Source organism: Canis aureus, chromosome 16, assembly GCF_053574225.1.
Source record: "Canis aureus isolate CA01 chromosome 16, VMU_Caureus_v.1.0, whole genome shotgun sequence".
Classification (NCBI taxonomy): Eukaryota; Metazoa; Chordata; class Mammalia; order Carnivora; family Canidae; genus Canis; species Canis aureus.
Genome location: NC_135626.1, coordinates 53,334,909 through 53,361,518, shown reverse-complemented (window position 1 = coordinate 53,361,518; position 26,610 = coordinate 53,334,909). Strand labels below are relative to the sequence as shown.

Sequence of the window (26,610 nt, the reverse complement as noted above, 5' to 3'; positions counted from 1 at the left end):
AGAAATGTTTCCTAGGCAGAGACATCCTCTCTTTTGGACACTGCTGGGAGGGGCCCAGCCGATATTTACCTCTGCTGTTCTCTCTTCTCTGAGCTCACAAGGATGGACCTATCTGATGGGTACATTATATTTCATTACAATCAAGCATTATTCTCTAGGAGCAATCCATGTTTTTTAATCCTAATAATAAAATCAATAATTATAGTAGTAGTGTTTATTTAGGGCTTATGATATGCTAGGCACAGTTCCAAGTGCTTTAAATACATTGACTCATTTAATCCTCTTTAAAGTGTCTTTCTCTATCTCCATCTTTGTCCATCATGTATTTGTTTGACAGCTCATCATCTCTTTGAGGGAGCATTTATTTTAGTTATGCATTCTTGGAGTGGCCCTCAATAAGGGCACAATATATGGAAACACAAAATACATCGAGAATTCTAAGTAGAAGTGATTCTTTTTGATTAGGTCAATAAGGGAAACTTCTCATGAAGGAGAGGAAGGGGCTTTAAAAAGTGAGTAGAATTTTTATGGATGGAAATAGAAAATTCCCCACTCTAAAAAAATGAACAACAGTTTTTCTGCTTAAAAGGTTACATTTCACTTAACTGAAAAGTTTGCTTACATGAAATACTTAATTCCTCAATAATACCTGACACATAAAATCTATTTTATAAAAAGTTACTGGGCAGGCCCAGTGGCTCAGCGGTTTAGCACCGCCTTCAGCTCAGGGCCTGATCCTGGAGACCCAGGGTCGAGTCCCAAGTCAGACTCTCTGTATGGAGCCTGTCTCTCCCTCTGCTTGTGTCTCTGTTTCTCTCTCTCTTTCTCTCTCCTGTGTCTCTACCTCTCTCTCTTTCTCATGAATAAATAAATAAAATCTTTAAAAAAAAGTTTGCTATTGAGGGTAGGGCTGGGGAGACAATATGGATATTTTCCTGTAAAATTCTTATCATCTGATTAAATTAAATGGAAATTAAAATAAAAGACTGTTATTGGCCTTTTCTTTCTAATTGTGTTTCTCACACACTTGGACAATTTATATCTTAATGAAAATGAGGCTCAAGAGATGCTTTTAAAATCCAGGAGGGGAAATTAGAATGCATTCCCCTTGATTGCAGCATTTGCTATTTTAAAGGGAAAAAACATCAGTGGTCACTTATAAATTGTGATTCTGACCTACATTGCAGAGCTAGCAAATTTCCCTGCGAAACTGATCAATAACACGCTGTTGAAAGAGGACCTTGCTAACAGCCTTTCCTTAGAAAAAGCTAAGGTTGACAGTCCAGGAAACAATTTGTTCAATTTCATCTACTCTCTTGGAATTCCCAGCAGGTAAAATTGCTCCCTGTTTCATAGTCACAGAAGCATTTCCCTTAAAGTAATAATGTTGGTGTTGATTGCATTTTTTATTTTATTTTTAAAAAAGATTTTATTTATTTGTTCATGAGGGACGCAGAGAGGCAGAGACATAGGCAGAGGGAGAAGTAGGCTCCCCACTGAGCAGGTACCTTGATGCAGGACTCTATCTCAGGACCCAGGGATCACGACCTGAGCCCAAGACAGACGCTGAACCACTGAGTCACCCAGGTGCCCTTTGATTGTATTTTTAATATGAAACTTATAAGTAGGTGCTTCTGGGTAATCATGGTAGCCAGCTAGCTGTATCTGACACCCTTTCTCCCAGCTTCTGGTACAGTGCCCTGGAAAGATGCATAGAGAATACTGAACTGCAGCAGAGGAGGAAACAAAAGGAAAGGCAGTGAATCAAACTTCACATGAAATTTCTGCTATCATCAGTGGAGCAGAATTGAGATTCTTGTTTTTGGATTATGCACCACCCATCCAATTTTTAAAAAGATTTTATTTATTTATTCATAAGAGACACAGAAAGAGAGGCAGTGACACATCCATCCACTTTTTATATCAGAATAGAATAAAGAAGCTCAAGGTTGATAGGAAGAGATATTATTGAGCTAACCTCTTTGTAAAGGCAGACATCCCCTCAATCAGGATTTCCCAACTTTGGCCCTATTGACATTTGGGACCAGACAATTCTCTGTTGTGGGGGACTGTTCTGTATAATGTGAATGGCTCAGCAGCATTCTGGTCTCTACCCACTGGATGCTAATAGCGCGTCCTGACCCCTGGTTGTGATAATCAAAAATGTCTCCAAACATTGTCAAGTTCCTTCAGGGAGGAAATAGTTCAGGTTGAGAATCATGATATAGATGACTAGCTTAGCTAGAGCCTCCAGCTTCTCTGTCCTACCTCTCTTTTGTCTCTTTTCTTTTTTTTTTTTTATGACAGGAAGTCAATGGGGAGCACATTGCAGTGCCCTGACAGCTGAGGCAACTTGTCCCTAAAAAGATTTTAAGAAACTCATTTGGATCAAGATTCATCCATGGTGATAGAAGTTAAAGTAACGGTTATCTTTGAAGGAGAAGATGGGAGGGATGCAAAAGAGGCTTCTCCAGTGGTAGAAGCATTCCATATCTTGATCTAGGTGGTGGTTATCCATCTGATAAAATTCAATGAGCCCAACTTTTAGGCTGAGTACAATTACTATATTTAAGTTATACCTCCATTAACAATAAAAATAGAGAAAAAGAAAAGAAAAAGAAACTCCAACACAAGGCATATCAAAAGGAAAAGGACAAGGACTATTTCTTTGAAGATTGATAGTGAGAGTGAGCCTTTGAAAATGAAAAGATGTGAACATTTTAGAATGTATGTGCTTGCATCAAAGAGCTCTGCTTTGGGAGCCAGTAGATTATCACGTAGTCCATGCTGGTGGCTCTCTATCATTCCTATGAAGTAAAGAGGAAATTAGAATTAAAAGCTGGGGCTATAATTCAACCTTTTGTCATAATCTTGGAGTGATTTCAGCAAACTACAAAGATAATGGATTAGTTTTAAAAATGCAATGGATTAGTCCACCTGAGCCATGCCAACAGAAATGGAGTGCATATGCCCAGAAAGTTAAGAAGGAGAAGCTCCATATGAGCCACTCATCTGTCTCCTTGAATGCAAGCACTGTACTAATCAGTATCCCATACAGGTCTTCTACTGCATGGGTAATGTTCTCTAAGGCACAGTCCTCTGTTGCCCCTCTCCCAGTAACACCAATGCTTTTACATCTAAATCTAGAAAGCAGTGTCCTGGGGCTAGAGTGCAAGGGGCCGGCCATGGCTTATTTGTTTGGGGAATAGAGTTCCTGCAAGTAGAGCATTATGTCCAGAGCAAGAACAGTGAACAGGAAGTATACTTGGAATAAAGCTTGACATGAATGTAGAGCAGTTAGAATTCTAGAATGGTCAGTGCAATAGTGGCAGATCTGGCACCTCACATTACATATCATCTACGTAAAAATGGTGTGCCCACTACGTTTCATGACAATTTTTCTAGCCTTCCTTCCTGCCCAGGTCTCTACCTCTAACAGAGATTTGGAAGCTGCTGCTGTTGTTCAAAGCACCAGCGAGTGGGGAGGCATCAGGCATCTGCCAGTTCACAAATCTCAGCAGGTTCATATTTGAAACATGATCATTCTGTCCAGAGTGGCTGGTATGTCTGAAACCCTTTAGTGTGCTGCGTGTGGTTAATCTGTTAGATCTTCAGGATGTCTACAATGGTCAGTTTGTCCAGGTTAATGAGAGGTCTGTGCTCTTTCTCTTTTTCTTTCTTTCTTTCTTTCTTTCTTTCTTTCTTTCTTTCTTTCTTTCTTTCTTTTCTTTCTTTCTTTCTTTCTTTCTTTTTCTTCTTCTTCTCTTCTTCTTCTTCTTCTTCTTCTTCTTCTTCTTCTTCTTCTTCTTCTTCTTCTTCTTCTTCTTCTTCTTCTTCTTCTTCTTCTTCTTCTTCTTCTTCTTCTTCTTCTTCTTCTTCTTCCTCCTCCTCCTCCTCCTCCTCCTTCTCCTTCCTTCCTTCCTTCCTTCCTTCCTTCCTTCCTTCCTTCCTTCCCTTTCTTCCTTCTTCCTTCCTTCCTTCCTTCCTTCCTTCCTTCCTTCCTTCCTTCCTTCCTTCCTTCTTCTTTTCTCTGGTATCTCTTCTAGGTCTAGATGAACTCTAGTATGTTTAGGAGGCAAAGAGGACTGAGAACATATGTGGCTGGGCTTTGGATATGTGCATGGAGCTCCCGCATGCCACTTTAGGACATGGGTTCCCACTGGCCCAAGATTGTTCCACTGGCATGTCTTAAATAGCTTCCTCCTCTTCTAAAGAAGGGGAAATCACCCTTGCCTTGCCTTGTCCTACTTCCTAGCTGCTCCCTGCCAGGGATATTCTGCAGAGGTGAGACAGTCTGGTTGTATCTTGCCCAAACCCCAGCCTGGGACCCAGGAGACCCGGGCAATAGAGACTTCTTCCCTTTGCCCTTTCCCAGTGTCTCACTCTCACCTAACACTGTCATAGATTAATGGATTCCCCATCAGTGGCCTCAACATACTTCTATTCTACCTCCCAGCTTTGTGTAGTAAGAGCCATTATTCATGGATTCACTTATTTATTAGTTCATGCATTTATTTAGTAAGCATTTATTATTTCTTATTTGACATCTATTGTGTTCCAGGCATTACTTTATGGGTGAGGGCTATAGCAATATATGAGACAGACAAGATCCTTATTTTCTAGAGTTTATTTCTTAGTAGAGAAAACAGACTAAGTGAATAAACAATCTAACAAACATATATTAGAAGGTGGTAAGTGTTATGATGTAAATAAGACCAGGACATGTGGTACTGACTGGGGTAGGGTGGGGAGTACTTAGAAGATGTAGTAGTTTGTCTACACAAATGAGACTGTCAAAGGCTTAGGAACATCTTAAAATAGCCCCAAGTTTATTAACTGTGGTCCATACCTGATAGCCTATTGGTATCCATTTTCTCCTGTTCTTTCCAAAACAAACCACTTTCCAAGTGTTCATTTGTCTCGGGGAAAGCTGAGTGAACTAGCTTCAGTGGTTGGTCCTGATTAATAGCACCCAGTCACAGTAACATCATTCCCTTGCCAGTAATTGGTCTAAGAATCTGAGCCTAAGCCAATCAGGATATAGTATTTTCCTGTCACTAGAGATCTGTTCAGGAATGGGCACCTGATCCATTTTGAGGCAGTGAGAAGTGCAGGGGAGTTTTCTGGAAATGTCTGGGATGTTTTCTGCTCTTAATGGGAAAAGATGGTCTGTCTCTTTTACTAGATGTGAATGAGGAAGTAAGCAGACAGTTATTCTTGGCAGGTGGCCTACAGCCATGAAGGAAATACTCCTGAGAGGAAATCTGACCCTCAGCATAGCTGAGTGTAGAGAAGGAAATTATCTGGTTCTTGAGGACATTAGTGAACCTCTAAGCCAGCCCATTTTGAAAGCCTGATCTTCAGCACTCATCATTTCTGTAGAGGTCACAGCTTCTGTTTATGCACAGGGCAAGCCAGAGAGCCCCTAGGAGCAGCCCTCAACCAGTGGATGAGAGATGATGGATGACTTCCCCAGCTTTGTCTCTTGCTTGAGACAACTCTGAGCATCCTATGTGACAGAGAAGCCCTCTCCAAGTAGGGAACATTTACACTGAGCTGTGAATGACAACAAGAAGCCATCAGTGAGAAGAGTACTCACAGCTGAGGCACTAGGCTGGCAAAGACTAGTGTAGGATTTGTTTTGGCATATTCTAGAATCAGAAAAAGGAGAGCAAGTATGACTGGGCCCTGGTTAAAAGACAGCTGGGGTTCTAGAATCAGGCAGTTTGGTTAAGTCCTCCTCCTTGTCTTGCTTGCAGTTTAGTCTCAAGCAAGTTCCTTAACCCTTTTGAATTTTAGTTTCCTCATCTTCAAATGGACTTAATAATTGTACCCACATGACAGCATTGTAATGAGAATCAAATGAGCTCATGAATGTGAAATGTTTATTATAGTCCCTGGCCCAGAGTAGTTATTCTCTCATCTAGACTAGGTTTGCTTGCCTAATGTTCAATTTGCCATGGGTTTTACATCTTTCTGGGGTCATTGTCAGAATAAAATCACACTCTGCTGAAACTTGGGACTACAGAGTACGAACCACTGTGCTGGTAAACCCCGAGGAACCATAGCTAAGCATTTTATATAGAGAGATTATCTGGATCCATTTAGAGCTCTAGCTGCCCCAGAATTTTTTTCCTTGCCAGGAAATCTGGAAGCATGCCTTAAAAGCTTGCAAATGTGAGATCAGTGTATCATCTGAGCAAGAACACATCGCCTCTCCTGTAGCAGCCCCTGCTATAAACTACCAAAAGATAATCTGTCAAAATCCATAAAGACTGTGGCTCATGATAAACACTTGGCCAATTTGTCCATCAAATAAAATTAAAAACCTACTACAGACATGCTATTGAGGAAAACTGGAAGTGCTAATACGGTTCCACTGGAACACACATAATTTATTACCTGACTGGTCTTGACACATGTATTGTGGGCTGCTTTGAAAGCCTGTCTCTGGACTATGCGCTCTAAAGGATATTATTACTTTAGGAAAGATTCTGAAGTAACCCTTATGTCGATGGCCATCAAAAATTCTCCTGCCTCTTTAGGCCATGTTCAGCTTCCAAGGAAGCTACTGCAAAATTGCATATGTTAATTGCACAAGTGACTATGCAAAGTAATTCCAAAGCTTACCTGCAAGAGACAGGAATTCCACCCAGAATCCTTTAGCTGTGTGTTATCACGAGGCCACGAGGAAAGCTTATTGGATTTAATAACACATATTTGCTTACAACAAGGGCCAAGAAAATGTGTTTCAATTCACCTGCCAGAAGTGATATTTTCTTTTGAGCTCCCTGTCAGAGAGTCTAGTAAAATAATACAAACTGCTAAGTAATATTTATCTAGGGCAAGTAATATTTTTCTGACTTCTAGAAAGCTCTTAAAATAATCAAGCTTCTCCACATTTAGTCAAAAGCAGCTAAGTGACCATTTCTGTCTACCATCACTTGCTAATTTTCTATAATTATGTGCTATTAAAAGTGAAATGAAGAGATAGAGAAGGATACAATTACTCATTCTTTAACCTTATTAATAATAATAGTAATAATGACAGTTGATATTATGACAGCTTACCAGGGCCCAAGCAATATGCTTAACACTTAACTTATACCCATCTCATTTGATATTTCCAAAAAGTCTTTGGGAGAGGAAGATGTATTGTCATATTTTCTTAATAGGTGAGAAACAGAGACTTTAAAAGGTTAAGACATTTGTTCACAGTCACACTCTTAGTAGATGACTTGGTTGCATTTCTAACTTGGACTGCCTGGATCACATATTCACCATATACTCTGCCTCCTCTGGTCCTAATTTACACATCTATATTTGTCTTCCTCTTCTAGGTGACTGGGGAGTCCAGGGTGCAGCCCAGACAGAGTTTCCAGACATGGTGTGGGAATGAGTGGGGCTGGCTCACAGCTGAGGGCATGGAGCAAAGCGTGACTGGACCAGAGCTGCAGGCCATGGGAGGGCCAGGCAGGGAGCAAGGGGATGTCTGAAATGCCCACTCCTAGTCCAGTGGCCCAAAGTAAAGGAACAGCAACAGAGAACCTGCAAAACGGAGCAAGCAAGTTTGGCAGGCAGCCTGGGGAGATTGCCAGAATCTGGGGAGACTTAGGTAATGGGGACTTATCAGAGGATGTCCAGGGCAAAAGTACTGGTGGGCAGAGCTGGGAAGGATGCTGAGCACATTCCCATGATCTGTGAGAAAGAGATAGTCATGTTTTCGCTCTTGCATAGATCTCATGAAGAGTAAGAGAAATAGCTCATGTGCAAGCACTTTGCAAACTCTGAGGTGAGAATGTTGTTACAAAGGGTTGTCTGTGTTTGTACACCCAAGGTCAAACAATCTGTGCATCTGTGTTTCTCTGGCAGCAGCCTTGGCCATAGATTGCTGACCTAGGACACCTCAGTTAGGTTTAGAACTCGGAGAAAAGTAAGAAGATAGTTTTAGCAAAGAAAGAGAGGAGATAACTTTCCAGCTTTCTCATGTGTTTTTGGGGGAGGATATTCAAATGTACCAAGAGAAGAATCAAAACTATTGCAAAATAATGCTTCAGTGTTGTGGTTTCTAGGTAATAATATGTGGCATATTATGAACTGGATACAGGATTTAAAATGCATATGGTGGATTTTATCTTGTAGCTCAATTCAACCTTGGTTAATGGCAAAGAGAATGTCCAGGGTTTGTGAATGCTGTCATTATTCTGAGCAGGACAGCATGACGGGGAGTTGCACTCAGATGCCATCAGGGAGGAGAGAACCTGATTGAGTTTAACATCCCCATTTCTTTTTTTTATATATAAATTTATTTTTTATTGGTGTTCAAATTGCCAACATATAGAATAACACCCAGTGCTCATCCCATCAAGTGCCCCCCCTTCAGTGCCCGTCACCCAGTCACTCCCACACCCACCCACCTCCTCTTCTACCACCCCTAGTTCGTTTCCCAAAGTTAGGAGTCTCTCATGTTCTGTCTCCCTTTCTGATATTTCCCACTCATTTTTTTCTCCTTTCCCCTTTATTCCCTTTCACTATTTTTTTATATTCCCCAAATGAATGAGCCCTTTGTCCTTCTCCGATTGACTTATTCCACTCAGCATAATACCCTCCAGTTCCATCCATTTCTAAGCAAATGGTGGGTATTTGTCGTTTCTAATGGCTGAGTAATATTCCATTGTATACATAAAAGGCATCTTCTTTATCCATTCATCTTTCGATGGACACCAAGGCTCCTTCCACAGTTTGGCTATTGTGGACATTGTTGCTATAAACATCGGGGTGCAGGTGTCCCGGCGTTTCATTGCATCTGTATCTTTGGGGTAAATCCCCAGGAGTGCAATTGCTGGGTCGTAGGGCAGGTCTATTTTTAACTCTTTGAGGAACCTCCACACGGTTTTCCAGAGTGGCTGCACCAGTTCACATTCCCACCAACAGTGCAAGAGGGTTCCCTTTTCTCTGCATCCTCTCCAACATTTGTGGTTTCCTGCCTTGTTAATTTTCCCCATTCTCACTGGTGTGAGGTGGTATCTCATTGTGGTTTTGAAGTGTAGTTCCCTGATGGCAAGTGATGCGGAGCATTTTCTCACGTGCGTGTTGGCCATGTCTATGTCTTCCTCTGTGAGATTTCTGTTCATGTCTTTTGCCCATTTCATGATTGGATTGTTTGTTTCTTTGCTGTTGAGTTTAATACGTCCTTTATAGATCTTGGAAACTAGCCCTTTATCTGATATGTCATTTGCAAATATCTTCTCCCATTCTGTAGGTTGTCTTTTAGTTTTGTTGACTGTATCCTTTGCTGTGCAAAAGCTTGTTATCTTGATGAAGTCCCAATAGTTCATTTTTGCTTTTGTTTCTCTTGCCTTCATGGATGTATCTTGCAAGAAGTTACTGTGGCCGAGTTCAAAAAGGGTGTTGCCTGTGTTCTCCTCTAGGATTTTGATGGAACCTTGTCTCGCATTTAGATCTTTCATCCATTTTGAGTTTATCTCTGTGTATGGTGCAAGAGAGTGGTCTAGTTTCATTCTTCTGCATGTGGATGTCCAATTTTCCCAGCACCATTTATTGAAGAGACTGTCTTTTTTTCCAGTGGATAGACTTTCCTCCTTTGTTGAATAATAGCTGACCATAAATTTGAGGGTCTGCTTCTGGATTCTCTATTCTGTTCCATTGAACATCCCCACTTCTGTTGAGTACAGGGTGGAAATGTGTGGGGCTGGTCTTGGGGTCCTAGAGAACACACTGTTGGGTTTCTATTCCACTCCAGCAGCCCAGGGAACTAGAGTTAACAGCAGTAGGAGGCAGCTGTTTTCATGCAGCAGCCACAGGGAACACATCCAGCAGGGTGGCTTGTGCCTGATTTGGCTGGCAGCAGGACCAAGAAGGGACTGGGCAGAGGCACCGCTGTTACCTGGCATGGAGGCCTGGCGAAGAGCAAGCCATAAGCAGAATGCTGGAGGTTTTGCAGCTTCACCAATAGTTGGGAAGAAGCTGTGTAGAGACATTTCTCTACTGGAAATGCCCTTGGCTTCTGCTGCATACCATTTACTTGAGGCTGAATAGGAAATAGACATTGACATCAATCGGCCCTCTGCATCATTATCTGACAGAAGAATGCCAAGGACAGTCAGGAGAAATAAGTAAACCCATCCTTTCAGTTTGTAGGGGAAACACCAGGCTAGAGAAAGCCTTACCTTTGGGCTGAGTAAGCAGGGAAAAACCAGAAGAGCCAATATTGAAGAGAAAAATGGAGAACTCACTTTTCAGGATGGAGAGAAAAAGGACAAAGAATTTAATGACAAATGAATAGCTAAGAATCAGAAGGTAGTGATTAAACAGAGATAATTGAGGTTTCTAAAAAAAGGAGATTAGAGCAAAAGACTGAGAGTGACATTCAGATACATAAAAGAGGAAAACTTGCCTGATCTGTGGGAGCCCTGATTATGTATTTGGAAATCACTCATGCAGCATCTGCCTATATTAATGAAAACTTACCTAGGCACACCTTGGTAATTTTTAAAAATTTTAAATTCTTCCAAAGCATCCAGGGAGAAAATCAGGTGGCCTGCAAAGGAAGCAAATCCTATTTTACTCTGGTATACTCTCTATAGTATTAAAGTTTAGAAGAGCATAGATTATAGGGAGATATGGGCAAAGATTTGGTACAGGGTACAATAATTTTATTATTATTATATATATAGTTCCATTTCTGAAAAGGTAAGCTCAGTAGTTACCAAAGAAGGTTCCCTAAAAAAAAAAAAAAAAAAAATGACTCTAGCTGGTCTAAAGATAGGAAACTCAGTAATGGGAAAATTCTTGTACAAAATGGTTTGCTCTAAACACAAGAGATCCACAAGTTAAATTTAAAGAACTGTTGCAAATATCGTTCTAAACCAAAGAAAAATATCAGAAGCACAATTGGAAAAAATACATTTAATAATAAATTTGGCAGGAGAGGTTATGTATGTTTGTCCAAAGTACTTGACACATAGTACATTCTCTATAAGCATTTGCTGAACGAATATAGGATTTTTACCATGTATGCAGAAATAAGTTGGAGAAATGAGGATGGCCAGGAGTTGGAGGAAGCTGAGTCATTTCCTCTTTCCCCTGCGTAAAGCAGAAAATGCAGGAGGGTAAGTGGTGGAACTTTCTGTTCCTTTTATGCCTTGTTCTTTCAAAGTGAAAGTCAAGTTCATTATTTCCAAGTGATTAATATTGTAAGCTCAAAGGGGCTTGGTCACATTCTCTGAATGAATAACTGAGGTCATGCATTTAGGAAGTGTAGAGCACTCTCAGAGCAGACAGGTACCTCTTGCCATATAAAAACAGTGCTGTCTCGGCGGGGAGGAGGCTGCTTCAAGATGAAGGTGAACATCTCTTTCCCAGCTATTGGCTGCCAGAAACTCATTGAAGTGGACGATGGATACAAACCTCATACCTGTTATGAGAAGCATATGGCCACAGACGCTGCTGCTGCTGCTCTGGGTGAAGAATGGAAGGGTTACATGGCCTGAATCAGTGGTGGCGATGACAGGGTAGGCTTCCCCATGAAGCAGGCGGTCCAGACCCACAGCTGTGTCCACCTGCTGCTGAGTGAGGGGTGCTCCTGCTACAGACCAGGGAGGACCGGAGAAAGAAAGTGCAGAGCTGTTCAGGGTTGCCTTGTGGATGCCAGTCTCAGTGCTCTCAACTTGGTCATTGTGAAAAAGGGGAGAAGGACCTTCCTGGCTTACTGATACTACTACGCCTTCTCACGGGGAGTCCAAAAGAGCTAGGAGAATCCACAAACTCTTCAGTCTCTCTAAGGATGATGCCCACCAGTATGTTGTGAGCAAGCCCCTAAATAAAGAAGGTGAGTAACCTAGAACCAAAGCAGCCAAGACTCGGCATCTTGTTACTCCATACATCTTCCAACACAAACATCGGCGTATGGCTCTGAAGAAACAGCGTACTACGGAAAATAAGAGGCTGCAGAGTAGGCTAAACGTTTGGCCTTGAGAATGAAGGAAGCTAAAGAAAAATACCAGGAACAGATGGCTGAGAGGTGGAGGCTGTCCGCTCTGAGAACTTCTACCTCTAAGTCTGAGTCCAGTCAAGGATGAGATTTTCTAAGTTTAACAAATAAGATCAGACATTAAAAATGTGTCTTCCTGGGTTTCTCGCTGTCAGCCAGGAAATTTTTCACATTGTTCCTCTGGATTTATATGATTCACTGAACTAAGTTAGCTAGAGCTTTCATTTGTAGAGAATTGATTGCAGATTGATTCACAACCATAATTCTTTTAAGGCAACCACTTAACAATGAGTCACAAAGTTGGCTTTTATAGGTGTCTGTATCTCTAGCTCACTCATTGCTGAGCAGTGCTATTTCTTCGTAGAAACAGTTCACTTTGAGGTTATGGGGACTTTATCCAACAATTGATAGTGGTTTGTGTTTATAAACAACTCCAAAATTGTTTGAGTCCAGCCGCTGCAGAGTGACGGAAAAATTAGTGAGGACTATGTGTATAGTTTGTCCCAGGGAAGACAGGAAAATTTTTTCTGGAGATGACTGATTTCAGAATCATTTGGTCACAAACCCCAGTGGCTGAAGGATTTTTTTTACCTTTGGGTTTATTATTATTCACACATATTGGATCATCTTTCAGATAATATGAAGTTGTTCCCTGATTTGAGGGTGAAGTCTAGGGAAAGTCATTATCTTTGTTCTAGGAAAGAAGCTTCAGGAGGGTGTACAATTCACCTGCCTCCTGAATTGGAGCTTGGTCCAGAATGAATGTGGCAGTGGGTTGGGGATTTCCTGGGAATTTCTTTGCTTTGCTTGAGATGTGCCAGAGATGTACAACCCTGTTCTTTGTTTTCTATTCTCTATTATATCCAGAGAACATTTAACTCTCTGTTTGAAGAAGGCTAAGGCTGGATTATTTTTGCCTGAAGATTATTGACTTTGTGAGTTATCAGGGGGTAAATTTTACAACACTTTTCCTGAATATAAATGTTATGTATACGTTGCAAGTGTGTTTTTATATATGCATACATGCATATGTATATACATATATAGTGTTTCAAAGCTAAATTCCATATTTTTATATTACCTATTTCTTTATTGTCAGTGCCTTTATGAAGTCAATAATCTTGACTTTATTACTATTACTTAATAGAAACAAAGGCAGGAAACAAAATCATCTTTTAAAAATATTTTAAATGACAAACTCTTATCTCCTAGCATCTGTGTAATTTTCTCAATAATCATGATTTCTTATCTCCTAGCATCTGTGTAATTTTCTCAATAATCGTGGATCGTAATGACCCAGTAGTTTGCAGAATATTTCCACCCACATATGTGTTCAGGTACTATATATGTATATATATATATACATATATATTTGAAAAATCACTTGATTTGATTCTATCACATAATATCCAAAAGACTTGGGACACCTGGGTGGCTCAGCGGTTGCTGAGCCGAAAGTAGGGTGTGATCCCAGGGTCCTAGGATCGAGTCCCACATTGCGCCCCCTGCGAGGAGCCCATTTCTCCTTCTGCCTATGTCTCTACTTCTCTCTGTCTCTCATGAATAAACAAATAAATCTTAAAAAAAAAATCCAAAAGTCTTAATTTGTCATGTGTTCCCAGTCCTACTGTTAGTAAAGAGCTCCTGTAATTGCAGGGTTGCTAAAGGAAGAATGGTAGTTTAGGTCACTAGTTTTCAAATTCATTCATTCACTTGTTTTGTCTGTTTCTTTGTTCATTCATTCAGTAGGAGGGAGAAAATAAAATTATATATATGAATACAGACACACACATACACACTCACACACATATATAATTTAAGGGAGATTGAATTTGCCAGCTCACTGCAGTCTTCTGATGTGTGTTAGGGTGCTTGGTGGTGGATGGGGTGTAGGGGATAAGGAGATTTTCATAGAAAGGTAAGAGAGAGAAGAATCAATATTTGGGGGCAGCTTTGGAGTTTGGAGAAAGGATTTTAGGAAATGTTGCTATGGGTCTGTGTTGGCTACCCTTTGGCATTCTTGTAGAGATACCATTAGATATCTATTTTTGGCTACTGGGAAGGGTTTCCTGGAACAAGAGCTTGCACAGAGAGTGAATGTGTGTGCTAGATGCTGATGATACAATGGTGGCCATAAAGCACATGCTCTCTGCTCTCATGAACTTACATACTAGCAGAGGAGCTGGCATGAATCAATATCCATCAAATATCATTCATTCATTCATTTATCAATTATTATTTTTAAAAAAGATTCTATTTTTTTATTTGAGAGAGAGAGAGAGAGAGAGAGATAGTGAGAGAGATGGCAAGAGAGAGCATGAGCAGGGGAGAGAGGGAGAAGCAGACTCCCCACTGAGCAGGGAGTCTGACAAGAGGCTCAATCCCAGGACTCTGGGGATCATGACCTGAGCTGAAGGCAGATGCTTAACCACCTGAGCCACCCAGGCACCCCCATCAACTATTTTTTTAAAGCACCTATACAATGTTCCAGGCTGTTTTAGGTCCTTGGGATTCTGATTCATCAGTAAAACAAGAAACAAGACAATACTATTCCTGCATGTGGTGGCTTTATAATGTGCCAACCTATCTTTTTTTTTTTTTTTTTTTTTTGGCCTTGAATAGAAAACTATTTATTTGGGGAGAGTTTTAGTTTTTTGTTGTTGCTGTTTTGTTTTGCTTTTCTTTTTTAACATTAAAATTTTTTTTTTTGGTTTTTATTGAAGTTCGATTTGCCAACATATATTATAACACCCAGTGCTCATCCCATCAAGTCCCCTCAGTGCCCATCACTCAGTTACCCCATTCCCCCTCCGCAACCCTTTGTTTGTTTCCCAGAGTTAGGAATCTCTCATGGTTTATCTCCCTTTAATTTTTCCCGCTCAGTTTCCCTCCTTTCCCTTATTTCCCTTTCACTATTTCTTATATTCCACGTATGAGTGAAACCCTATGATGATTTTCCTTCTCCAATGGACTATACAAATCAAAACCACAATGAGATACCACCTCACATCAATGAGAATAGCGAAAATTAACAAGACAGGAAACAACACATGTTGGAGAGGATGTGGAGAAGGGGGAACCCTCTTGCACTGTTGGTGGGAATGTAAACTGGTGCAGACACTGGAAAACAGTGTGGAGATTCCTCAAGAAGTTAAAAATAGAGCTACCCTATGACCCAGCAATTGCACTACTAAGTATTTACCCCAAAGATACTGATGTAGTGAAATGCCAGGACACCTACATCCCAATGTTCATAGCAGCAATGTCCACATAGCAGCAGTTGTCCTTCCAAACTGTGGAAGGAGCCACGATGTCCTTCGACAGATGAATGAATAAAGAAGATGTGGTCTATATATACAATGGAATATTACTCATTCCTCAGAAAGGGCAAATATCTACCATTTGCTTCGACATGGATGGAACTGGAGGGTATTATGCTGAGTGAAATACATCAATCAGAGGACAATCATCATATGGTTTCACTCATATGTGCCAACCTATCTAGGCCAGAACTACATTTCCCAGAATTTTCTCTGGGTTAGGCATGGGCATAGGAGAAATATGCATAAGATCTGAAAAGCAGGAGTGAAGCTGCAGTCATTAACCTCTGAAGGACATTGCAGGGCTCCAGGCACTGCTATAGCTCATGCATGTTGGAGCTCATCTGCTGCATCACCTTCCTAGCGTGCTAGTGGACGACCTCTGGGTCCTGCTGGGTATCCTCCTCCTGCTTCTCTGTGGCCTGAGCCCAATGTGGTGCAACTTATGGCAAGTGGGCCCACTTCTCCTGCAGATTCCTACAGCACTGAGTTTGAGTCAGTGAGTGACAGATGTAGGTTCAGTTTGCATGTATTTGCCTCCTTGTGAATTCCACGTTGCCCCCGTTCTCATGCACATCCAGGATTTTCTCCTGAATCAGTGACTCGTGGTGACTCCAGGCTCCAACCAGAAGGAGAGGCAGTAGCTTACACAGTTGCCCCACTTGCTTTCACAACTGCCTAACAACAAATCCCTAGAATAAATCCCATTCTCTATTTCTTGTAGTGGTTCTGCTGCTCTGATTGAACCCTGACAGATACTCTGTACTTGTTCACTTTACATTCTGGGTAGACAGTAAATGGCTTAATAAATAAATTGTAAAGTATGCTTAAGAGTGAAAGGTACTATGGAAAGAAAATCAGAGAAGGGAACTGGAGAGGGAAAGAGTAAGGGTGATATAGGGTACCGTGGGGGTGGGGGTAAGGAGGCAGGTGCTCTATTAAATAGGGCATCCCAGTGAACCTTATTGAGAAGGTAAGATTTGTACAAAGGCTTGAACAAGGTGAGGGGGTAGCCAAAGGAAAAGCTTGGAGGGCAGAAGGGACATAGAACCCACTCCCTAAAGCAGGAGAGTGCCCGGAGCATTCCAGCAACTTCAGGGAGCCAGTGTGACTGGAAAGGAGAGAGAGGAGGAGTACAGGAAGATATCAGGCTAAAACTGCATCGGGGGTCTGATTTGTACAGCAGGGGTTAGCATATATCAGCATGCAGACCAAATCTAGCCCCTCTGCTTGTTTTTGTACATCATCTTATTGGCAAATGGCCATGCTTGTTCATTTACACATCATCTAAGGCTGCTTTCTGGCTACCACTGCAGAGTTGAATAGTTGTGACAGAGACCATATGGCCTACACAGCCTGAAATATTTACTAAAAAATTGCTGACCCCTGATGTAGCAGCTCAGAGATTTTGGCTTTTACTCTGAATGAAATGGGACCCATCTCTGGGTTGTGGGCAAAGGAGGACCACGTTCTGGTTTATCTTATACAAGAATCATTCATATTGCTATATTGAAAGCAGATTGAGGGTAGAAGCAGGGAGACCCACTAGGAAGCTCTCATGACATCCAAGCAGGAGAGGATGCTGGCTTGGGCCAGAATGGCAGTGGGGGAGGTAGTCAGATTCTGATTCTCTTTTGGAGCTTAAGCCAAACTGACAGAATGGATTTGGGTGTGGGAAAGTAAGGGAGTCAACAAATGTACAATTATAACCTATCATAAGTGCTAGTATGAAAGGTTTCCTCAGAGGTGCCTCAGGGACCAGTGGGATGGGAGCAATGCCAATCTCCCCACCCAATGGAGCAGGGCTGCTTTGTCTGTTTTGTGTATTGGGCTTTCCACTAATAGGGTTGTTCTCAACCTTGGCTGCATGTTAGAATCATCTGGGGAGTTTTACAAGGTACTGATGCGTGGGTCCCACCCCCAAATTCTTATTTAATTGGTTTGAGTTTTGAACTGAGCATTAGGATTCATAAAAGCTCCCCAGATGATTCTTTCATCAGGCATAGTTGAGAACCACTGCTCTAATATTTTCTTTGAATAAACTTCCCATGCCTTCAGATGATGGAAAAGGACTGGTTTGGGACCTAGGAGTGTGTGGTGGAATTTGTCTTTTTAATTTTCATCTTTTTAGCACTTAGCACATTCATAATACCACCTTAATTTCCTTGGAAGGAATTTCTTCTCCCACTTGTTCATAGCCCTGGTAGAAACAGTGCCTGTCTCCCTCTGATCAAAGTGAACTTCCTGGATCTCTTCTCTCCCTTTTGTGATGCAGCCAAATGGCAGCTGTTTGACTTGAATCCAACCAGTTGGACACATGGGTATCAGAGGTGGTTGCAGGTGATTTGTTGTAGCACTGACCAAAATGCTAGCACAGTACTGTCTAGGATTTTCCACCATGAAATGATTGCTAAGTTTTCTTCCCAGCATCTTGACTCTCAGAGCTCCCTTGGTTCTTTCAATCCATTCCCAAGCCTGATGCCCTGGTCTCTGGTACCCTGTCATTCTCCTTCCCACTACCTTATATCATGTTGATAAATTCCCTATTGCTTAAGTTAGTTTTTGCTTGTAGTCAGGAACCTTATGGGTACAGAATGCCTGGGTGGCATTCTTTGCTCTATTTGTATCATGACATTATTCCGCTCTATTCATTTGGCAACTGAACACTGTGATTTCTTTGTTGGAAAAGAGCAAACAAGAATAACAATCTATTGAACTATGCTTACTCAATAGGGAACACACAAATATGAGTTGGTGCCAGGTCCTTTGGCGGTTATAATAATCATTTATAAAACTAGCATAGCTATCAATAATAACAACAATTTATTAATTATCTATTTCTCGAAAGTACAAGATTTGATTTAATATTTCTACAGATGCAAGTCTTTGGTTGAAATGCAATATATGAAAAATCATCAAAACGGTGAGCAAAACACGCTCCTAATCCTGGGGAGGAATATGTGTCAGTTTGGGCCCTGTAGCAAGTAGATACCAAGACAGAATTAGAAATGCATGAGGTTCCATGTAGGAAATATCTATGGAAGATAAGGGACAGAGGTCATAGGACCAGTTAGAATCTTCAGATCATGCTGCACGTGTGACACTTGTAGAAGGAGAAGGTGGAGGAAGAAGGATCTGGAGAAAAAACCTGGGATTGCAATGTAGCTCTGAGAAGGTCTAGATCAGGCTGGTGGGAAACTTCAGAGCAAAGATTGCCAGGGAGAGGAAGCTTGTGTTGGCCAGGAAGCCCTGGCTCTAGTGGTCCTGTGGTGCTCAGTCATTGGCTGGGAGCAACCTGGGAAGGGCCTGGCCTCAGTGTGAATGCTGGGACAGATCTCAGAGATATAGCTAAAGGTGGCCAACTAACCACATTCCTTGCAGCAAGTTCTCTCTTGAAAGATTTGAAGTGTGTACTTCCACAGAGATCACAGAAAACCATAGGAGGCAAGGGAGAATTTTTGCCTTTCAAAAATCGAATTTCTTCCCCTACCTGCCCTGACCATTATTCAAGACCACATACTACGGAGTGAGAACCAAATAAATGCAAGGAAGTTTATTATAGTTTTTATGTGAGCTTTAGTAGGGAGTCTTTCAATCTGTTGTTTGAGGAGAGTGAATCATTATGAAAAAATAATGCTTTTTCTTTATCCTGGAATGGGTTAGAGGTGGGCTGCTGGGCAGAAAAGCAAGCATTAGGGTAAATGGGTAAGGGTAAACACATTTTGGGAGATTCTATCCATTCATTCTTACTCATTCACACTCTGTTCTTTCTGTTTTCTCTTTTTCTCATTCACCATCTTTTGCTCCTTCTCTATTGAATCTTTCCTATCACTATATAAACATATTCTTACAAAGTGTCCCCTTGTCTCAAATTCCTTCAAACCACCCTCCCATTATTCCACACCTATTCATGGCCAAACACGCCAGCTTTCTCATCTTTTGCACCACTCAGTCCTTACTCGGACCCCACCTTCACAGCCCCCTTAAACATTACAGTTGTCGGGGCATCCATGACTTCCATGGAGCAAGATCAGTGGCTAGTTTTCCATTCTTGCCTTGTATGACCTTAGTAGCACCCAACTTTTGACACCTCCTTGTTTTTGGAATGCTTAGCTTTCTTGGTTTCCCACTCTCCTGGTTTTTTTTCCCCCCTTTCTCTGGCTATTCCTTTTCTATATCATCAATTGACTCCTCCTCTTGAACCAAATCTAAATGTTGGACTTTGTCTGGATTTGGTCTGAACTGAGTTCTCTCTCTTTCCCTGTTCCTTGGTCAGGGTGCTATGGCCATTTTGGGCAAGGCAGTTCTTCCACAAAATGACCCTGAAAAGAGGAATTTATGCAAGGGGTTTATTAAGAAAGGCTTCCCAGGAAAAGTGGAAAGAGTATGGGGGAAGTAGGGTAGGGAAGGAAAGACACCAATACAGTGATATTTCAGACCAAATTCCAGCCTCAGTTTGATCTCCAGAGAAGCTCTAAGCATAAATTTTACCTTAAGGTTGTCCTGGCTTGAGACAGGGAGCTGGGTATTCATATTCCTACTTCTATCAGTCATTGGCTAAGGACTGCTCTGTGTGTGTATGTGCGTGTACACATGTATGTCAGGCACAAGTATTTGATACGAGTGGATCATATATGAACTCCCAAGCATTTTCAATTGCCTGTGTTGGCAGCCAGGGCAGTCCAGTAGCTCAAAAGAAATCACTGAAGAAAGATGCAGGCACCAGCTTTTGGAAAACCTCCCAGAGGCTGGGGGATGGATGCTCAGAGTGGTAAGGAGGATTCCAGGAGATCAGAGTGGAGTGGATACAGTATTGTTACAATTGGATATGGATGGAATGGGGTGTGTGGAGGCTGAGTGTAAGGAACAGAAGAAGGGAGGATGGGTCTGATCTGAATCCCATTCATAAGAGAGGCCCCTTACAGATCTGTTTTGTGGAAAATTCTCAGGTGAGTAGCTAAGAGAAGGCTATATATGAGTTACAATGTGTGCTCATATGTGCTGTGTTGGTAGAGGCCTGCTTCCAAACTGTGGGTCCAGAAATCACTGTCTGGGGTCACCTATCCACCTGGTTTGTACTGAGGCCTGGACTCCAAATGCCCTTCATTGTACATTTCTTGTCTCCTCCTAGGACTGCTCCAAGCCTCTCCTGAACATAACAAGATCTCTTGTGGAGGGAGATGTAGGCATTCTCCATTAGGAATGAACAGGAATGTCTATATTGCTGTGTCTTTCAGAGTGAGTTTTATAATGAAGAAAACCACTAATTTGATAATTTTATTTATTTATTTATTTTTAAAAATTCTATTTATTTATTCATGAGAGACAGAGAGAGAGAGAGAGAGAGAGAGAGAGGCAGAGACACAGGCAGAGGAAGAAGCAGGTCCATGCAGGGAGTGTGATGTGGGACTCGATCCCGGGTCTCCAGGATCACGCCTTGGGCTGAAGGCGGGCACTAAACCTCTAAGCCACCCAGGGATTCCCATTAATTTGATAATTTTAAAAGGACTGAAGAAATTTTCCTGTTAAAAGTTAGGAAATTGTTTAATAAACACACTTGTAACTTTTTTTTAAAAAAGATTTTCTTTATTTATTTGAGAGAGAAAGAGAGAGAAGAGGAAGGGAGAGAAGGAGAGGGAGAAGCAGACTCCCTGCTGAGCAGAGAGCTGTGCATGGCGCTTAATCCCAGGACTCGGAGATTACAACCTTAGCTAAAGGTAGACAACTGAATGAACCACCCAGGCGCCCCCAACATACTAGTAAGTTTTAAAGGAACATTGTATACAGACTGCATGTAGGTATGCTGTAAACTGGGAATTGTGGAAACTGGATGCTTCATTATGTGGAAATATTGAAAAATAGAGAATGCTAACATTCAATTCTAACACCCAAAGGCAACTGGTTTTAACATTTTGATTTATTTCTTTTAATATTTTTCCATTTGTATTTTTCACATAATGCTTTTCCCATTTAATGTTATAATAGAAGGCCTTGTATATGCTATTGAATATTCTTGGAAAACATTATTTGGAGTTAACTACACAATGTGTACATACACATCTTGCTTTTTTCAACATTTTCCTGACTATTGGACCAAAAGTTTTTTATAATTCTTTTTTGTAAATACCACTGCAATGAATGATATCATAAAAATATGTGTGTGCCTAGATCAATGGAAAGGAATAGAGAACCCAGAAATGGATCCTCAACTCTATGGTCAACTAATATTTGACAAAGCAGGAAAGAATATTCACTGGAAAAAGGACAGTCCTTTCAATAAGTGGTGTTGGGAAAATTGGACAGCCACATGTAGAAGAATGAAACTGGACAAATCTCTTACACCATACACAAAGATAAACTCAAAATGGTTCAGAGATCTAAATGTGAGACAAGAATCCATCAAAATACTAGAGAACACAGGCAACAACCTTTTTGAACTTGGCCACAGCACCTTCTTGCTAGACACATCTATGAAGGCAAGGGAAACAAAAGCAAAAATGAACTATTGGGATTTCATCAAGATAAAAAAACTTCTGTATACTGAAGGAAATAATCAACAAAACTAAAAGACAACCTACAGGATGGGAGAAGATATTCGCAAATGACATATCAGATAAAGGGCTAGTATCCAAGATCTATAAAGAAGAAACAAACAATCCAGTCATGAAATGGGCAGAAGACATGAACAGAAATTTCTCCAAATAAGACGTACATGTGGCCAAAAAGCACGTGCATAAATGCTCCATATCACTTGCCATCAGGGAAATACAAATCAAAGGCACAAAGAGATACCATTTCACACAAGTGAGAATGGCGAAAATCAACAAGGCAGGAAACAACAAATGTTGTTGGAGAGGATGTGGAGAAAGGGGAACCCTCTTGTACTGTTGGTGGGAATGTGAGCTGGTACAGCCACTCTGGAAAACAGTGTGGAGGTTCCTCAAGAAGTTAAAAATAGAGCTACCCTATTACCCAGCAATTGCACTGCTGGGGATTTACCCCAAAGATACTGAGGTAGTGAAATGCCAGGACGCCTGCACCCCAATGCTCATAGCAACAATGTCCATAATAGCCAAACTATGGAAGGAGCCACAATGTCCTTCGACAGGTAAATGGATAAAGAAGATGTGGCCTATATATACAATGGAATATTACTCATCCCTCAGAAAGGACGAATATCTACCATTTGCTTCGACATGGATGGAACTAGAGGGTACTATGCTGAGTGAAGTAAGTCAATCAGAGAAGGAAAATCATCATATGGTTTCACTCATACGTGGAATATAAGAAATAGTGAAAGGGATTATAAGGGAAAGGAGGGGAACCGAGTGGGGAAAAATTAGAGAGGGAGATAAACCATGAGAGACTCCTAACTCTGGGAAACAAACAAAGGGTTGAGGTGGGGGGATGGGGCAACTGAGTGACGGGCACTAAGGAGGGGACTTGATGGGATGAGCACTGGGTGTTATATGTTGGTAAATTGAATTTAAATTAAAAAAGTGTGTGTGTGTGTGTGTGTGTGTGTGTGTTGAATGATTTTCCAAAATATTTTAGAGATTGTTGTCACTTAAAAATATGTCTGAGGTTTCTTTGATGACTCATTTCTTCAAGAGATGGCTCTTAATTCCCCTCCTCTTGAGTTTGAGCTGAACACTTAGTGACTCACTTCTACTGAATAGCTTAGGGCAGAAGTGATGGGTGTGACTTTGGACACTAGGTCATAATAGGCCAGGGACTTCTTCCTTGCTTTCTCTTGGCTCACTTGTCCCTGGGGAAGCTGATGACATGTGAGGATGGTGGTCAACTAATTCTGTGGAGAGGTCCATGCCTACAGGCTGCTCCAGGCTCTCCATTCCTACAGGCAAGGGAGTCATTGTGGAAATTAATCTTGTAGCTCAGACAAGCCTGCACAAGAATGCAGCCCTAGCCAACATATTGACTCCAACCTCATGAAAGACCCAGCTGGAGCTACCAAGGTAAGCTACTTCTGAATCCCTAACTCACAGAATCTGTAAGATAAAAATGTCTGTTGTTTTTTGGATAATTTTTAATGTAACAATAGATAACTAATATACGGCTCTTGATGTATTCAAATTGCCTTTCAAAAGGTTATACAAATTTATTCACTCATCAAAAATAGATAAGAATGGCTGTTTTACTATGCCCCTTTCAATTGAATTTTTATGACTAAAGAAAAAAATCTTTGCTAATGCAGAACTAAATTATTATAAGTTCTATGTTCTTTCATTCTGCTCAGTTTAAAATTAGAGTTGCAATAATTTCAATGTCACTTAATAAAAGTTTGAAGTAAAGAAACCATTAATATGAGAACTTTGGAAAATTCACAACACTGATTTAAGTCATTGTCCTTTATTGAGAGAGGATAAGAAAGAGTAGAAAATATTTATATGTCATTTATCATAATATTTAAGTTAATCTTATGGTTATTCTTTATCTTATCATAATAAACCTGAGCTTCTGTTGAAAATAGGTTTAGCAAGAATGGCAAAATATTTCCTGTAATCTTGAGAATTTTTCTTTAATATATACAAGGACTGGTGACCTGAAACTTTAACACTATTAATGTTTCTTAAATGTACTAGATTTTTTTGTGCTAGAGAACAGATCTTTTACTTAAAATCTTTTATTTCTTAAAGAACATGCATCTGCTCCTCAACCTTGTGATAATTAACTGACCATTACCTCACTAATCTGGTTACAGTGATCTCAAACAGCTTTTAGAAATCTTGGTATAGGGGAAGTATTTGTAAGTGTTTCCTTCTTATGTAAGTCATACACTAAAAATAATCATTGTAATATTATAATAGTATCAGCACTTAAAAATGAAATCTCAATATCTCTACTTTTTTGACGAATTAAAAATAGAGAGGAGGTTTTTTATATTAAAACATCAGTACAATCTTGAATAAAATGTGTTTATAGGTTTTCAAATAGCCTCATACATGAGAATATGCACAGCCTTATTATTTGTGTTTTCTAAAGCTCATCCATTTCTTTTCATCATTATTTTGAATTTATAGAGCACTTGAAGCCCCTTCTGTGAGTGAAACTGGAGAGAGCACTATCATCCAGTCATTCACAGAAGCCTAAGCTGGCTGTAATACTGTCATGCTAACAGTACATGCTTAGTTGCTAATTGGATGTGTGGTGACACAGGCATGGAATAGTAGGAATTACAGAGTAGAAGGAAAAACATGAAACTGAAATGAAAAACAACTTATAATACCTATTAGCAGTATCATATTCATTTAAAACTCCTGGAAAACAAGGAAATTTATATTTCCTGAGTTTACTCCTATGTAAAGTAGTAATCAGGGAACTGCTGGAGAGGTCTTTTGTCTGTATTGATTTTTCTGGCTTTTAAGTACATAAATGAAATCCTCCAACTTCGAACTTTTACACCATATGGTTTTCATTCTGAATGTATAAATGGAAAGATAATACTTCGTGAAGTTACATGGAGTGGTTCACTGAAAGTATTATGTTAGGTGGCTGCCTTATTATTTTAAAATACATTTAAAATACATTTTATATACATATTTTTATTTTTAACTATAAATATTTTTATTTAAATATATTTTAAATGTGGCAATACTACTTCTTTACTCTGTAGTTTAGGAAGATGGTGTGTCATACCTTAAGCTTATAGAGTGGTATATACTAACTATGTCTCAAAAAAACTGGGAGAAAGAGTCGCTGTCACTATTCATTGTTTGGTAGAGAACTCATCTGGGATCTTTCCTCACAGGGTTGGCTTTGAACCATTCTACTTGCCTCCATCCTATTGCCTGTACTCCTGGACCCTTCTCTCTGGCGTATGTTTTGGACTCGACAGCCATCCAGTCCTGTACACAGCTCTTCCTGACATCTCCATTGCTCACCACTGATACCTGAGGCTAGTCCTGGGAACCTGGCAACTCCCATCTCTGCTGGCTGGGCCCTCAGCTCTCTAAAAGCTCACTCAACCAGAAAAGGGAATTGGATATTTGTAGAGACTGGTCCTCCTAGTCATGATAATTTAGGAAATAGTAGAAAGTTGCCAGGCATTGCCACTTCTATGAAGTGTCATCTCACACAATCATACATTTTAAGATTAAATAAAAAGAGAGAAATAATATGTTTGAAAAATTAGCTCAAAGTGGTAGTGCTTTCCTACTAAAAAGATTCTCCTATCAGTTTGGATGGCTTTGGAAAAAGAAGGAAAACAATACAGATCATCATGAAAACTATATTTCTTGTGGCAAGGGTTCACATTAGCTTTAATTCCATTTTTTTTGTAAGAAAAAAACCCAAAACTAGCATAATAGTCTTTTGTGTTATGGGTTAGTTTCTTTTTTTTATTTTTTAATAAATTTATTTTTTATTGGTGTTCAATTTACCAACATACAGAATAACGCCCAGTGCTCATCCCGTCAAGTGCCCCCCTCAGTGCCCATCACCCATTCACCCCCACCCCCCGCCCTCCTCCCCTTCTACCACCCCTAGTTCGTTTCCCAGAGTTAGGAGTCTCTCATGTTCTGTCTCCCTTTCTGATATTTCCCACACGTTTCTTCTCCCTTCCCTTATATTCCCTTTCACTATTATTTATATTCCCCAAATGAATGAGAACATATAATGTTTGTCCTTCTCCGATTGACTTACTTCACTCAGCATAATACCCTCCAGTTCCATCCATTTCTAAGCAAATGGTGGGTATTTGTTATTTCTAATGGCTGAGTAATATTCCATTGTATACATAAACCACATCTTCTTTATCCACTCATCTTTCAATAGCCAATAGTTTGGCTATTGTGGACATTGCTGCTATAAACGTCGGGGTGCAGGTGTCCCGGTGTTTCATTGCATCTGTATCTTTGGGGTAAATCCCCAGCAGTGCAATTGCTGGGTTGTAGGGCAGATCTATTTTTAATCTTTGAGGAACCTCCACACAGTTTTCCAGAGTGGCTGCACCAATTCACATTCCCACCAACAGTTAAGAAGGTTCCCTTTTCTCCGCATCCTCTCCAACATTTGTGGTTTTCTGCCTTGTTAATTTTCCCCATTCTCACTGGTGTGAGGTGGTATCTCATTGTGGTTTTGATTTGTATTTCCCTGATGGCCAGTGATGCAGAGCATTTTCTCATGTGCATGTTGGCCATGTCTATGTCTTCCTCTGTGAGATTTCTGTTCATGTCTTTTGCCCATTTCATGATTGGATGGTTTGTTTCTTTGGTGTTGAGTTTAATAAGTTCTTTATAGATCTTGGAAACTAGCCCT

The 26,610-nt window shown here is 40.6% G+C and overlaps 1 long non-coding RNA gene and 1 pseudogene across 1 annotated transcript; both read left to right on the top strand.

Annotated features, from left to right (window-relative positions):
- The first annotated feature begins 11,043 nt into the window (after positions 1-11,043).
- On the top strand, positions 11,044-14,287 carry LOC144286922 (small ribosomal subunit protein eS6 pseudogene; annotated as a pseudogene).
- An 8,717-nt stretch (positions 14,288-23,004) lies between these two features.
- On the top strand, positions 23,005-25,458 carry LOC144286926 (uncharacterized). Its single transcript, XR_013354872.1, has 2 exons — positions 23,005-23,309; positions 25,103-25,458. It is a non-coding gene; the product is annotated as an uncharacterized LOC144286926 (long non-coding RNA).
- Positions 25,459-26,610: the final 1,152 nt, after the last annotated feature.